This window comes from Squalius cephalus, assembly GCF_949319135.1.
Source record: "Squalius cephalus genome assembly, chromosome: 9".
Classification (NCBI taxonomy): domain Eukaryota; kingdom Metazoa; phylum Chordata; class Actinopteri; order Cypriniformes; family Leuciscidae; genus Squalius; species Squalius cephalus.
The window spans coordinates 10,264,109-10,281,531 of record NC_137130.1 but is presented as its reverse complement, the minus strand read 5'-3'; the positions used below and the strand labels follow the sequence as shown (position 1 = coordinate 10,281,531).

The following is a 17,423-nucleotide window of genomic DNA, read 5'->3' as shown; positions in this document are numbered from 1 at the left end:
TTAAAAAGTATATAAATGTTTTTGTTTTTTAGAAAATGGCCGATCGTTTCGCTAGATAAGACCCTTATTCCTCAGCTGGGATCGTGTAGAGCCTTTGAAGCTGCATTGAAACTGCAATTTGGACCTTCAAACCGTTGATAAGCGTTGAAGTCCACTAGAGAAAAATCCTGGAATGTTTTCCTCAAAAACCTTAATTTCTTTTCGACTGAAGAAAGAAAGACATGAACATCTTGGATGACGTGGGGGTGAGTAAATTATCAGGAAATTTTAATTGTGAAGTGAACTACTCCTTTAAGATGATAGATGGTTTCTAGCAGGCCATTAACTAGCAACAATGTTCCAAAACAACACTTTTGAGTTTCCTTGACCAGATGGTTTGTTGCTAGTTGAAGATGGTCTCCCATATTTAGCATAAGATGGATGCTACAGGAGTTTTGAAAGTGTTCTGCTGTTTGAGAGTGAGCAAGACAGAAAAGACAGTCAAGAAGGAAAGATTAGTCAATGCCATGTCCCACTAGAACAGTCATCAGGTATGGCGACAAGAGACGTTACACACCTTACATCAGGAAATGATCCTGCTCATCAGCGCTTCTACTAATGAGCATCCTAATTCATGATTGTATCGCACACACTCTGACTAATGAGTCTAATTGCTAGTAAAGGAAGACAAACAAAGCGGAGCAAAGGTTTGCACAGGAAGACTGTAGCTGCACAATGCTGCAGAAAACAACTCAGGATACAAAAGCGATGGTTAGTGATTTTTTGTCACTGCCCTGCAGCAATAAAAAAATGCATGACCTTTCTATGTATTTCTACTCTTAGTAATCATCCAATGACAAATACTAGTGATTTCTTTTGCATTTATATATATATATATATATATGCATTTGGCAAAAAAAATTATCCAAAGCAACAATGAATTCATAGTACACATTCATTCCCTGTTTATCAAACCCTTGGCTTGGCATTACTTCGCCATGTGTTATTGTCTGATATACAGAAACACAGACTTTTGACTCTAACATACTCAATCCTGAAGGTCTTTGGTGGAACTGTAGAATAATCTAAAATCTATGGTTTGTTGTACTGTTGCGCAGTTGATTATTGAAGAATAATTCCCCCGAAACTAAACTAAAACTAAATCTAATAACACAAATAAAACTATATAAATAAAAATGTAAATGAAACCTATATATGAATGCTTAAACAAAAATTAATATAAATAGCAAAAGCACATCACACAATTATGCAGAGAGCCTAAAAGAACATGGTGAGATGGGAGGAAAAATTATATTTATATTCTTTTGCATTTCCCTAAGAAACTTTGCATTCACTTAAAAAACTTTTGCAATCAAAATAATACGAGCTGGGAGGATAAATATATATTTCATTGCTTTTGCAAGTGAATTTACAGAGCCCCTAAAATGACAAGGTGATGGAAAAAAATATTTCAATGTTTGAAATAAATTTTGCGTTCACTTACTTGGCTCACAAAACCTTTGCATTCCCTCACAAAACTTCTTTTGTTTTTCATTTTTCATTACCATGTCACTTTAGAGGCGATAAAAGCCTAAATAAAAGCCTAAATTCAATCTGTTCATCATATAAAGTGATCCAGTCTTTAGAAAATTTGGACTAAACCGGTATATTTATGCAAAGTTTTATGATCTCTTTATGAACTTTTTGAAGTCAAATAGTTTGTTGCGTAGCTGTCAATGGAGGGACAGAAATCTATCAGAAGTCAAAGTCTTACAGGTTTGGAACGACATGAGGGTGAGTAATTGATTGAAATTTTCTTCATACATGTAATTACACTTCACTTTTGCAACATGTCATATAATACATTTCTTACATTCTTACAGTGTAAGGTAGGGGAAACTCTAAAATAGGTGCCGGATCCAATTCACATAAATGAAGTTCTGTTGTTGATAAAGTTGTAGGTCTATTGGCTTGTACTACATGTCCGCAAAAGAAAATAAATAGAGTTGAATTGCGCTGATACTTTTATTGCATCAACTCAAGCTGTAATATCTCACATTCATTTGTTCGGGCTTCTCGGGAGAGAGCTTTGGAGAACAGGATTTTATATTACGGTGCTTCTGGTACAAGGACAAAACCTAGAGCGCTCTCTCCCTCTCTTAGAGTTTGTCCGTAACGAAGCGTGCTGGGGTAAATGATTGATGTCAGAATAAATTAAAGTGCAATAGAAGGACATAACGCATTGTTCAGACTGACATCCATCAATTTAACCCTAAAAACTTTTAAGTGGCAATTACAGGACTGTGGAACAGAGCAGGAGAAGAGCGAATGCAACATACAGTAGCCATTTGTCAGGAAGACACGTCATCAGTCTATCAGCCCGGATTAACACGACATCACCTTTGATTTATCTGCAGATGAGCAAAAGCAATAACATTCCATACTCCTCATTTGTGTAGGATAGCACTGTATTTCTTTGACATTTTTAACATATCCAGTAATATCTCAATATGCTTGGCAATAACAAATGAAGCTTGGGTGAGAAACCAGGCTGAAATTATGTGTTATAATTTCACTTCAAGAACAAAAGATGGTTTGAAGCCTGGGGGAGACTACCATTGGATGGATTGCTATTTCTATGAGTGTCTGGAACAAGTTTGTCATTTCAGACAGCAATCCTCCAAGGGTGCAGCTACTCACAGCACCTAAACAAATAAAACAATATGCTGATGATACTCATCTGAACATCTGGCCTTTTTTGACGTCACAACACATGAATACACATTTGTGCATTTGACAGAGGATTTTATCCACAGTGACTAACCCAGAATAAAAGGTAACAAAATAACTAAAAAGAAAAGAATCTAACCCATATTGTTAGAGCCAATGGATGGAGAGTTATCTTAATATATAGACAGACCTGTACTCCACAAAGTCATGCTAGTGATGTGAGGAGACAGAGAGAGATTGATACTGTCATTTTGCCATTGGACGGGTGGAGGACACAGCCTGGATAATGAATTGTGACACTTCAATTAGCCCCTCCAAGATAAACAATGCAAAAATAACCCTCTTGCCTATTCAGTTTTATGGCTAACTATCACAACACATTATATTGTTGCCATTAACCCTTTCATGCATGAATTGTGATAACCTCAGGCAGGTTTTTTTCCTATGTGTTTTTATTGCTCTTAGGGCATGAAAAACAAGATTTGAATTTTTTGTAAAAAAAAAACAAAAAAACTTTTTTACACATTTTTCTAAGAGATTTTCAGATGTCCACTTGAGTGGAGAGCATGCGTTTATGGTTTAAACTGAAGAGATACTGTATTAAACATAATACAATAATCAAACAGATATAGTGTGTGTATTTAACAAACCAATCAATAAAATTATATCAAATCATGTGAAAACTATAAAATATATACAAAAAATATAAATGCGAAATATTGCAAAAACAATTGAACTTCACACAAGTTGAACTTAATCTGCGTATCTTTAATATCAGAACATGAGGACGTGATTCCATCAGAGATCTCTACAGCCTGTCATGGTACAACTGTGGAAACCACTCAGATGCTCCCTCCAGTGTACCAGAGTATGGATATTTACCCTTATTAGCTGATAATTCTGATTATGTTCAAGATGGACACATTTCTATCATAGCTCTCTTCTGAGAAAACCTAGCGATCAGGTGTTTTCAATCTCATCTGAAATGAGCAGTGTTGGGGGTAACGCATTACAAGTAACATGCATAACGCAATCAGATGACTTTTTTGATGTTACGAGTAATGCATTAAGTAACGTGCATTACGTAATCAGATTTTTTTGATGTTACGAATAAATGAATGTATTACAAGTAACATGCATTACATGATCTAACAAGTAAAGTAATTAATTACAAGTAATGTGCATTACATAATCAGATTACTTTTTGATGTTACAAGAAACGCATTACAAGTAACGTGCATTACGAAATCAGATTACTTTTTGATCTAACAAGTAATGCATTACAAGTCACATACATTATGTAATCACATTACTTCTTTGATGTCAATGAAAATTACATTCTAATAATACAAATACATTTATTTAGTCAAAAAAAAGTTACTGCAGATTAAGTATTTTCAAAAACAACATTCACAGTGTAAGTACAGTATGAATTGTAGCTGAAATATAGCCATTGATGCATGAGGTCCACTATAGTGGACAGATTATTAATCAGAATTTTAAAATCAAAAATCAAAACTTGGAAAATTTAACTGTGATATGACTCATTAGATATTGTTTGATGCTGCAATATTTTTTTTTACTTGTGTACGAGGGCATCATTTCCACACTGGCACTACCGATTCTTGGAGGAATTAGTGAAAAACTTGAATATGTGTGAGATACAGCAGATATATGTCTTTAGCAGTCACACAAGCCTGTGCAGCCTGTAAATTCTTCATTAGAAAGGATCCATCTCATTCAAAAGCTCTCAGCAGGACTGTCTGATATCCATGGAATAATAAATGATAACTTATAAAGTCGCAAGTGTTTTTGAAGTATGAAAAAACATTGAATATGAGGGAATCAAAAAAGATCATGGCTCAAGCGATTTCCTCAACAAAAAGGCGTTCACAACCAAAACGAGTCTTATTAAACGCCTCATGACATGTTTTTTTATCATGATTATTATTATTATTTAAATGTGCTCATGAAGTTCACCTATAGACCTTATGCGCCAGAGAAACAAGGGCGCAGCCATCTTTAGAATATTGTCTTAACTTCTGTTTTTGCGGTTGCTCTGTATATCTCTATGGCATTGCTGTCCAGGAGTAATTAGCTTTTGAAGTGGATTAACTAAATGTAAAGTTAGCGAAAGTTATGATGAGGATTGGAATGTTTAAATCAGATGTCTTAACAAATGTCAGTAGACCGGGAAGATTTTAAAACGAGACGTTCATTCATAAATAGGCAAGATCGCTATGAAAATACAGACCGGAAGTCAAAAGACAACGAGCGCAGCGCTGAAAAGGGGCGGGGCTACATAAGGTCTATAATGCCAATACAGTTTCTTGCATAAAAAAACTGAAACAAAATACACTCACCTAAAGGATTATTAGGAACACCATACTAATACTGTGTTTGACCCCCTTTTGCCTTCAGTACTGCCTTAATTCTACGTGGCATTGATTCAACAAGGTGCTGAAAGCATTCTTTAGAAATGTTGGCCCATATTGATAGGATAGCATCTTGCAGTTGATGGAGATTTGTGGGATGCACATCCAGGGCACGAAGCTCCCGTTCCACCACATCCCAAAGATGCTCTATTGGGTTGAGATCTGGTGACTGTGGGGGCCATTTTAGTACAGTGAACTCATTGTCATGTTCAAGAATCCAATTTGAAATGATTCGAGCTTTGTGACATGGTGCATTATCCTGCTCGAAGTAGCCATCAGAGGATGGGTACATGGTGGTCATAAAGGGATGGACATGGTCAGAAACAATGCTCAGGTAGGCTGTGGCATTTAAACGATGCCCAAGTGTGCCAAGAAAACATCCCCCACACCATTACACCACCACCACCAGCCTGCACAGTGGTAACAAGGCATGATGGATCCATGTTCTCATTCGGTTTACGCCAAATTCTGACTCTACCATCTGAATGTCTCAACAGAAATCGAGACTCCTCAGACAGGGCAACATTTTTCCAGTCTTCAACTGTCCAATTTTGGTGAGCTCGTGCAAATTGTAGCCTCTTTTTCCTATTTGTAGTGGAGATGAGTGGTACCCGGTGGGGTCTTCTGCTGTTGTAGCCCACCCGCCTCAAGGTTGTGCGTGTTGTGGCTTCACAAATGCTTTGCTGCAGACCTCGGTTGTAACGAGTGGTTATTTCAGTCAAAGTTGCTCTTCTATCAGCTTGAATCAGTCGGCCCATTCTCTTCTGACCTCTAGCATCAACAAGGCATTTTCGCCCACAGGACTGCCGCATACTGGATGTTTTTCCCTTTTCACACCATTCTTTGTAAACCCTAGAAATGGTTGAAAATCCCAGTAACTGAGCAGATTGTGAAATACTCAGACCGGCCCATCTGGCACCAACAACCATGCCACGCTCAAAATTGCTTAAATCACCTTTCAATCCCATTCTGACATTCAGTTTGGAGTTCAGGAGATTGTCTTGACCAGGACCACACCCCTAAATGCATTGAAGCAACTGCCATGTGATTGGTTGATTAGATAATTGCATTAATGAGAAATTGATCAGGTGTTCCTAATAATCCTTTAGGTGAGTGTATATGCAGAATGATTATTTTCAACCCTCATTCTGAACCTCCTGAAATTATTCAGTTTTCAGGGGCGGCTCTTTTAAGGCTTGCACATGAGTGTTTTGAAAACATAATCCATGAAAAAAACGTTTGCCATAAGAAACAACTGGGCCAATTTCACAAGAATCGGAAATCAATTAACGCTGTGTAAAGTTAGTTCCGTTATGGGTCAGCGGCTAGATTAATAGCCTATGTTCTTTTCTCAAATATAGTTGCTGTTTATAATCTACAAAAAAAATTATAATTTGTAGCCTACTTGTTTGTAGCTTATACGGCCACTCGAATTTAACAGCTATTTCATCAGCTGTCGTACTCATTCATCACCATACGACAATCATTTATTTATAGAATTTATTTATATAAAAACTAAACTCCCAATATGAATGCAGGATATAATATTGTGAGATTAATACACACTCTCTCTGTATATATATATATATATATACTTTATTTTGTCACGACTGTTTAGGACACAGTATAAAGTTTCTGTCCATTTGTTCTAAAAATGTATTATTTATTAGTGCGGTATGCAGCAGTTCTTTTGTATGGAAGAGTAAACAAAACTCTGTGGTAAATTGTGCAAAGTGTGAAGCTAAGCATGTCTTTAAAAGCACTAATGATCCGCAGGACTCCAGCTCGCACTGAGATGCATGATAGTGTGTGTTTATGCTGCTGTCTGTGGGCATATTTACGTAATAATGCTGTGTGTGTGTGTGTTTGTGTGCACCACCATTAGCGCTACGGGCTCATCTGAAGCAGGGGTATAATTGGAGGTAGAGTGCGATGAGAATTAAAGAATATGTCTGTTTACTGGCGTCTGCCTGAGGTTTGGACGAGATGATAAGATGATGTATCTTAATGTAGAAACAATATGAAAAGCGAGGGGCCATATGATAAACCTTATCATTTTGACTCATGAATATTAATTAGATGATGTACAAACTATTAAACAGACTGCATTCTATTCATCACAGTGTTTTTTTCATTTGTCAAAATAAATATGACTTTTATCCCAGAGTTTTAAGTTACTTAAAGTAACTTGAATAATTTCTAATTTTCATTCAGTTTAAATAACTAACATTAAAACAAATAATTAAAAAATCCAGACTATGGAAAAACAAGTGAGGTTATTTTAAAATCAGCAAAAAAGTTGACACAAACCCTCCGTTTTCTGATTAGAAAAAAGTTTCAAAATATGAGAAGATAATATGTAGGTAGGGGAATTAATTAACTGATGTCATGGTTGATTTCAGTTTTAATTTTTTTTGGCCTAATTTGTCAGATTAGCTGGCGGGGCTTTTTGAGGCTGAGCAGAATGGCAATAAATAGCCGCTTACATCACACATCCAATGTCGTCACTTTGTTAGAGCACAGACGTAAACAGTCAACATAGCGGTCAGATGGCTGTTTATGAGCGGTAGCGACATGCTAATGATGTGCATTAGCAGCTCGCTCTGGCTCTGGGCCTAGTCATAATGGCTCCAATCCTACAATTACTGGACATAAGCTTTCGCGCTGAAATTACTAAAGACACTTTGTTTTAGCGAGAGGCCATAGGCGGAGAAATGTTGACTTGAGACCTAGCGCTGAAGCGGTTATTATGGTTTTAAAAACCCAATAACGCTGTCAGAGGACATTCACATTTATCCTGCAGGGATATTGCTGCTTTGAGGGAACTCCCAAGAGTTTCCTTTAGGCTGATGCTCATTTTCTAAAGGAAAACTGAACCAATAAGGCACAGAAAGAGTGGGCGGCCCATCCTCAGCACCAGCCACCAAGCTGTAAGTAGATATCTTCCATCTTTGACACTACTGTCCCTATGGAGGGAGTCCAGGGGGTCATATAGTTCTGAAGGAAGACTGTATTTACCAGGGCTGGAGAAGCTAATTTGAAACTGTAGCTTGAGAAGCCACAAGATAGTCATAAGAGTAAAATGACAAGCTTAGCTACACTAAGCTACTAAGTAACCTAAGAAATACACTGAATCTGATTTGGGCGTAATGTCTTTTAAAATAATTATCTGTTAATATGTAAAATTTAGGGGCGGTCACACTACACGTTTTGTTCCATTGACATGCGCATGCAAAAACAGGAGACCAGAAATGCAAGTGTTAATTTTGCTGCATTCCAAAGTTTAATTTTTGGTGAACTCTGACCAATCAATTTGTATCATGTTAAGATGTGTGGCCAATAGAGGAATGATATTTTGTTTAAAAAAACAAGGCATAATCTCTTAGCTGAATAAAAAGAAGGCAAACTTCAAAGATGCATGTTTGCAGCATTGCAGGATATAGGGTAGATTTTATACTTGCTTTGTATCTACTATTATTTGTTATATGTTGAATTTATGTTTAAAGGGGTCATAGACTGGATTATTTTATTATTTTATAATGTTTCCTGGGGTGCCCTTATAATGTTAGTATGATTTTAACATAAAAAAAATTGTCAGAATTTATAAATAAAAGGCCTGATTTTAGCCTCTGATTTGAACGCTCTGTTTTAAGGGGCGTGCTTGCTCTGAGACTTCAGTGTAAACGTCCACTGCTGTGATTGGCTGACATGTTTGCATATGAAATAGCTAGTATTACATGTGGAACTCTCTCTAAAACTTTTACTATGTTTTTACTATAACAGCTATCGATTAAGGAATCGTGAAAAGTATTCACATGAAAGGTTGCAGTGATTCAGCAGATGACAGACAGCCTGTTGATCGCGTATGAAATTAGCTAAAGCCAAAGCTGAAGTGTGACGACACAAGTCTCCACTTTTTAGATCCTGTCGTCTGCTGGCCTTGGTTTCAATGAAAGCAGTTTTTGGAAGTTTTGAGTTTTGAAACTCACAGGGTATTTTTAATGAACTTAACTGTCAAAATATCAAGGAACATTTGAATTCTCATTCTATGACCCCTTTAAAAAAAAGATGTTGCAGAGTGGGAAGTCATCACGACCATTGCAGTGTCCGAAAGTCTGTAGGTATCATAAACAATTTTTTTACAACATTTATTAGGTTAACTTATATTGTTCATTATTTATCCTTGTTTATTCATAAAATATTACCTAAATTGAATTAATATAATGAGAGAGTGTTTGATTATATGCTCAGCTCAGCTGTTGCAAGGTTGCGTGCTTGAAGTGACAAATACATTTATATATATTTTTTCATCACACTTTGCTTTGGAAAAAAATGCTGGAATGTAGAAGCTTATTTCCGCCACCGAATAAAAAGATAATTGTGACTTTTTTTCTCGCAATTGAAATTGTATATCTCACAATTCTGAGAAACAAGCTTCCGTACTAGTAGAAAAAAGACACTACTGAAAAAATTTAGTTAAAGTTATGAGTGTCACTACTTTTAATTAATTAGTGCGTGAGAAAAAGAAAGTGTTTGGTTTCCTACTTTCCTTGGAGGTTTTTTTTTTTTTTTGCTTCAGCATGTTCCATTTTTTATTTTTTTTTTATTTTTTTTTACAAGGATATTTATCTGTAGCCATGAAGGCATTATTAGTAGAGTTCATGACTGAATTCCCCCCATGCCTTGCATTTTTCATTGTATACATTTCCATTCATTGCTTGTTCTCGTGGGATATGTGTAAAGACAGAAACATTCTCTGGACTGACAACTATATTCAGAAACTTCTTGGAGCTGAGCACGCAGCTCTGAGGCAGTATGGAGAGGAAGACACAAGATGTTGTTGACCCAGGATGACTGAATGAGAATTCTCTCCTCTAACACAGTTTCTCCCGGCTGTCTATGTATGATGTGTTTCATCACCCACCTGCAGCACAGAAGGTGTGACTCATGCCCTATGAGAAGGCTGTTTGTTGGCACTATAGCGCTCATGGAGGCCACGTCTTGGGTTATTTGCTTGCCAGACACCATGGACACTTTTTGGCTTTATGTTAGAGATGGATGCATGAGCCATATATTCAATGCATACAAATTTGAAGAGTGGAGAGGTTCAAACATTTATTGGTGCAAGTTTTGTTTGTAATTGAGTTTTACCACCAAAAATTAACATGCACGTGTGTTTGTCTACCAGGGATGCATTGTGAGAAATGCAAAGAATGCTGAAATGCTATATGAAAATACATTGCTGCTTGAATCTGAATACATTATAAGTGTGAGCCAGATTAAAATGCATGCAAAGATGCAACTTATGTCATTAACAGTCCTTTACACCAACCAAACAAACTGAACACTGACGTCAAATGGACTACAGTCAACAGAAAGCGGCTTTTGAAGAATGGAACTGATAGGCCTTAAAATCCCAATCAAACGCTACTGATCACATGCACATGAGCGAGCAGAGAGAGTCTCATCTCATTTACAAAGAGCAATGTGTGAGCTTCGAAAAAACCATGGAACAATTACATGGAGAAAGAAGGATGAGGCAGCAAACGTCTGGAGATCAGATCACTTCACATTGGCGCAGCAGAGGCAGGATCCGCAGTAATTACCAAGACAAACATGCAAACGCACGTCTTGCCACGGCTTTGCATGACGGCTGTTTCCTGATTGCTAATTGTGATTAAAAGCAGCACCTGAGGATCGAGCTGACCTGGAGAATGATCCTGTTGTGGGAGAGAAATAATTGGGGTAATTTTCTTCGCTTTAGCCGTTCCACTTAAACGAGGCTGCGTGATTTAGAAAAGGGAGAGAAACAAGAACATTTCTAACGATGATTCCTTCATAAAAAGGGAGAGAAAGGAGTCAGGAGAAACAAGTATGTGCAGGAAGAAAGCGTAAACAAAAAGCAGCCGTTGTAAATTGACAGCTGATTCTGTAGCCACAGTTTAGCTCTGTTGCATTTCTCCAGGTGTGAGACGGGTAAATGAGTAACGAATAAAACGAGACGGGCATCATTCCCTATTCAGACTAATGAGCCATTGTGTTCAACAGGCTCTCCCTTCCTCTGCACCGACAACCCTTTCATTGGAAACGAGTGTTTTAAAGGCTCACTGAGTATGTGGAAAGGGGCTTGGAGTAATCAAGTGTGGTACCGAGGTATGTATACATAATATCATACAGGTATAATACACATATATACTGTATGAAGCATGTGCGTTTAATAATAATAATAATTCATTACATTTATATAGCGCTTTTCTCGGCACTCAAAGCGCTTTACATAGAAGGGGGGAATCTCTTCAACCACCACCAATGTGCAGCATCCACCTGGATGATGCGACGGCAGCCATATTGCGACCGAACGCCCACCACACACCAGCTTACTGGTGGAGAGGAGACAGTGATGAAGCCAATCAGTATATGGGGATGATTAGGAGGCCATGATAGACAGAGGCCAAGGGGCAAATTTGGCCAGGATGCCGGGGATACACCCCTACTCTTTCGAAAGACATCCTGGGATTATTAATGACCACAGAGAGTCAGAACCTTGGTTTAACATCTCATCCGAAGGACGGTGCTCTTTGACAGTATAGTGTCCCCGTCACTATACTGGGGCATTAGGACCCACACAAACCACAGGGTGAGCACCCCCTGCTGGCCTCACTAACACCTCTTCCAGCAGCAACCTGGTTTCTCAGGAGGTCTCCCATCCAGGTACTAACCAGGCTCAACCCTGCTTAGCTTCAGTGGGCAACCAGTCTTGGGCTACAGGGTGACATGGCTGCTGTCTGAGGGTTTACTGCAGGACGTTCCATTTAACCTTCCAAAGCATAAACTGGAAGCAATAGCAGAGAATTTAATCTCAGTATCTTTTATGACTCATTATTAAATCTTATTGCTAAGGCTTAAGACATTTTTTTTTAATGCAAACCTGGACTGAAAATGCAAAATAATCATTTTTCTTTCCAAGATGATAAATTGAAACTTGGTGAATTAGGCATATTTGAAATGCAAATTTCTAAGGCCTCTAAATGATCAACATGATTAAAACTTTGCTGGAAAACCTGTTGTACACAATTCTACTACATGCTTAAAAAGAACAAACTATAAGATGACCAAAAGCAAGTTAAAAGGTATTTTAGATTAATTTTAAAATTGTCTTCTTTCAGGTCTGCAGAGCTTTGATCATAAGCATTTAAATATCATCTTACTAAAACATACTAGGAGATATCAAATTATAACTGATATTTATATGCATTTTATGTAAGTAGTCTGCTATACTGTTATAAAAATCTAAATCTAAATATATCAGCAACTGCACCAAGTTGCAAATTCCATTGCAAAAATGGTTTGGCTTAAGTTTCAATAAACTTTTCCATAAAAATACATCAGACTATTTTCATGTGTCATGGTTTACCAAGTTTACTTCACGAGAAGCTATGTGATGAATGCAGGAAAATAACCTCATGACAAAGCTGATTGGCTGATGGGACCATAAGAAAACAACCCTTCCCTAATGACTGTGAGCTCTGATGAAAAAAGGCAACAGAAAGCTTTTCATGATTTTAAGTGCACTGATAAAATATATTCTATAATATAATTACATTTTTGTGATTTATATATTGCTTGCATTTTTTTCCCCAGATTCACTAGTTCACACTTACAAATAAGTCAGATAGAATAAATGCGTATTTGGCGTGCTGTCCGAGGACATTCGGCCCGAACCCAGAGTACTCCCCCCGTATTCCTGGCTGTAAAAGATTGAGCCAAGAGTGAGGAGTCGGGGTGGTGGAGGGATGCTGGAAAACTGTCAAGGAATATTAGGTGAGTTGACAGAGTGGATATATATATACTTCTTGTCATGATGATTAGGGTAGACATAATTGTTTGATGACGAGTAGATTGGATTGACTATTTGAACGTGCTCCTCCCGAACTTTGTTTATAAAACATCATTACTTTTAAATGGCTGTCAATAGAGAAAAATGCTTGTTGCTGCTAATGATGTAGTAACAGAATACATCAGCAGGAGCTTAAAGGGCCGTAGGGCTGGGTAAAAAATATCGATTTCTCGATTTTAATCGATTCTCATTTTTACGAAACGATATCGATTCTTAAATCCCAAGAATCGATTAGTCATCCTGTTTTCAGTGATGAATGAATGTAATATTGTTGCGCGCATCCCATTCAACAAATCGCAATAATCTTTGTGCTTTGTTATTATTAATATGAAACAAAGTCTCAGATTTCAAATTACGTCCATTTTCTTATGAAATTCAAAAACATAAATACCGTTTCGGCGCTGTGGCGTGAGATCGCTCTGGCTCAGCTCAGCTCAAGAGAAGCAGCGCGGAGCGCACATGACCTTCTCTTCCGCCTTTATAATATCAGTTACAGCGCGAGATAAACATGAATGAGCATCTGAAAGTGTGTTAAAAGGTAGAGTACAACTGATCGAAGTCCGTATCATGTGACATGGAGTCGCTCAATCAGTGTTTCAACCGTGCAAAGACGTTATAAACAATGTCATGTAACGTCACATTTACCTCAGAAAAAGACATCCAGTGACCATATACTCGTTAGTCAGCGAGAAAAAATAATTCTAGAGAGGAGCATTTTGTTAAATATATGCACAATATTACATATTCATTATAATTGTTAATGTTCAATATTTAATGCATGTTTGAATAAATCTGGAAAGTTTTTTTTATGACAGCCACCATTTAAATTTGTATATAATTTCATATAACTTTATTATCATAAAAATAAATGTGTATTTTAAGTGTTTGTATACAAATCAGTTAATTTTTACCTTCAATATTATAGTAGGCTAATGAAGCCTATAGGCTACACTCCCATAGTTTACAATAATAGTTAAGAGATTTGTTTTCCTTGAGAACATTTGTAATGTATTGTACCTGATATACCCAAAATAATCGATATTGAATCGAATCGAATTGTAATCGAAATCGAATCGAATTGCAAGCTTGTGAATCGAAATCGAATCGAATTGTGAAATTTGTGTCAATACCCAGCCCTACGTGATACCGTAGCCAAACCATGAACCCTAGTTACTACCAGAAGACAGGAGTGTTACCCTGATACTGACAAACTGCATATCGTTTACAGAAGATGAAAACTGAGGGTCAGATTCAATAAAACGCTGTACAGCTTAGAATGTCAGATCACAGTAATCTGCTGCATCCACCACAACCCAGCACTGAGAACTGCAAGATGTGGAATTCAGCCTGTTACTTGATTTGCAGAGAGCACATGAAAATAAACCCAAAAATCTCTGAAAGCATGTTGCTTGAATGAGAAATTTGAGAAATTGCTCAGGTGGTGCAAAAACATTCCAGCCTATTCACTGAATCTGGTGGCCAGTTCTATATAGTGTTCAGCAGAAAACTTGTTCACATCACTAACATCTGTAGATCCAAGAAGTTAATCTATCTATCTATCTATCTATCTATCTATCTATCTATCTATCTATCTATCTATCTATCTATCTATCTATCTATCTATCTATCTATCTATCTATCTATATGGTGTAATAATTGAGGTTTAGTTCCATTTTTATAGATTAGAAGACTACAGTATTGCTCAAAACCGCAGCAGCCGGGAAAATATCCAACATGAAATGCAAGTGCTTGGTGGCAATCATTCTGTTAGATTCAAAAATTATATTTTGTAATGGGATTCAGTCAATGAGATTGCTCTGGAGATTGGCCCATAGGTTACCTGTAGGCAGATGCATATCGATAGGCACATTGAGGGAAAATGAAAGACTCTTGCTTGGTGGCTTTTGCGCCTCATCTCTCCACTGCAGGGAATGTAATATGCGTCCTATAATGAAAGCTCTCAGGGGAACTCTTCCTCTGCTTAGTGGTCTATACCAGGCCCACTCAATCACAAACGCAGTGCGTGCTGATGTACCGACAGGGCTTTCAGTAACACCAAACTGCGTAGTCTGGAAAATGTCGTCTATCGCCTTTAGCGCCATACACTTTTCTTGCCACAAGTCATAGCACAACATTTATCTCTGCGTTTATGGAAAACGAAGATGCTCGGCTCCACAATATGAAAATAGAATACCATTGCTCTGTTGTGAAAGAGAACGCCATTGTCTTTCCCCTGGTTTAGTTGGTTCATTAATGCAGACAGTTGCAGTACATTATCAGGGTAAATGTGACTCTAAAGGTGATTCTTTTCACTATAGACTATATTTAAAGAGTTGTAACATTATAGGGAAGAGGGGCCTCATTTAAAAAATGTTCCGTAGAAACTGTCCTACATTTGATCTGACGATCATTTCTCAAATGTGCGCACATGTGATTCAGAGAATGAATGAACACACACAAAAACAATGTGTGTATGTCTCTCTTCCAGAAATGAAAATTATTAATCTCAAATGATCTTAAGCAGCTGATGCAGCTGAATGGTTTCAGAACTCGAAAAGTGCATACGTCTCCTTATACCCCGATGTGGTGCCAAGCACTTTTCCACGTCAAAGACCGGTTTTATAAATTTGAACGTTGCCGTGGATTTTTTTGCGTATGCACACTCTGAGTTGTGAAGACTGGAATACACTACGGGACATTTGTCCAGATTTTTGCCCCGAATTGCTTCCCGTCTGGAAGGGTCGAATATAGTTGCAGTTTGTGTCAAAGCCAGCCACAGATTTAAAGGAATAGTTCACCCAAAAATAGAAATTCCATCATAATTTACTCACACTCATGTCACTCCAAACCTGTATGTTTTCATTTGCATGGGGAATCTTATGAAATTCTAAAAAATAAATAAATAATAATAATTACACCATACAGGTTTGAAATATTTTAATTTTTGGATGAACTATTCCTGTAGGCAAGCAGTTGCTGGAGTTAATTTCCCGTCATTTTCAGGTCCTGTTCACACGAGTAATAAAAAACCACCTAATTTGATCCTAATTTAGAGCATATTACCAATCATATGAATTATTTTAGGCCAGACGTTGTCAGAAAAACAGGTACAAAAACAGTGGCAGTAAATCTCAGCTGAAGAGATCAGGTCATATTTAGATCCAGAGATGCTTATCATTTCTCTTCATGGGAAAATCCATACAGAATGTCACAGGTAAAGGGGGGAGGGCTGGGGGAATGATGGATTGCGTCTATCACACTCAATTATGTGCTTGAGAAAAGTGATTTGACTCGCTATGAGAGGGAAAAAAAAAGAAAGACAATACTGATCACACCCTCTTACAATATTGGATTTCCAGTGACAATACCATAAAATGTCACTGCGGGGAAAAGAGCAGAATCTGTCATGCACAAGCACACAACACAAATAATCATGCTTTATCATCTTTTGTTGTGATTATCAGAGATATTAAGTTTTAAGGTGGTTGCAGTGCAATTCAGGTATAAGTGCAAGAACTTTCATCAGATTGCCGTCTAAAGCACTACTCAGACGGTAATGGTTTCTCATGGTGACGTCTGTAAAAAGAACATTTGCATGGCTCCTCTATGCTAAAACTCAGGAATACAAACGCCAGGTATTTCAAACAGGAACACGAAAGTGGTAATGTAATTTTATTCAGCACACTAATATTATCTATACTACGCTACAGACATAGTCGAGAATACTCAACCTGTTTGTGTCAATTTATACGTGAGGGTCAGATGTAAACAAAACTAGATGGTGCTATGACTCACCAAACCAATTTTGTCAGCAATTTTTTTGACTAACTTTTCCTATAAGAATACAAAATAACATACAATTACAACAAATAAAAAAAACCTTCTTTGTGCTCTTGGAAATGTCGTCAAATGACACGTTTCACTGAAGTTAACTGTCCTGTCCCAACTTCCCACGACTGCCAGGTAATTTGGCTTCTGAGAGAAAAACAAACATTTCTGTTTTGGACGCAATAAAATCACTGACTAGCAACTATATAAATGCTGAAACTACCTCACATTCCCATATGAAACAATTACCATCTGAATAGGGCTCGAGCTAAACAAGCCTTCTGATGAAACGAAGTGTTGAATATGCATTCAAGATCACATGGCCAGAATGTCTTCTAGTGGTTCACTGTGACATTTGGTGCTGTATCTCAGGTTTTTTCGAATGCTTAAAAAGGTTGTAGCATGTGATTTCGAAATCTGAAAGTGTGCAGAAGTGGTCTTTAAGAGTCTGAATAATTGCCTTGAGATGACTGCAGACTTGACAGACTCTTGCTATCCATCAAGACATTCAAAATGCTGTGAAAAAATGTCAGATTTTGACATTCAAAAAGTAA

General features: G+C 37.3%; 1 long non-coding RNA gene across 1 annotated transcript; it reads left to right on the top strand.

Annotated features, from left to right (window-relative positions):
* The first annotated feature begins 10,865 nt into the window (after positions 1 to 10,865).
* Positions 10,866 to 12,677, top strand: LOC307164860. Its single transcript, XR_013822352.1, has 3 exons — positions 10,866 to 11,109; positions 11,193 to 11,297; positions 12,596 to 12,677. It is a non-coding gene; the product is annotated as an uncharacterized lncRNA (long non-coding RNA).
* The last annotated feature ends 4,746 nt before the right edge of the window (positions 12,678 to 17,423 follow it).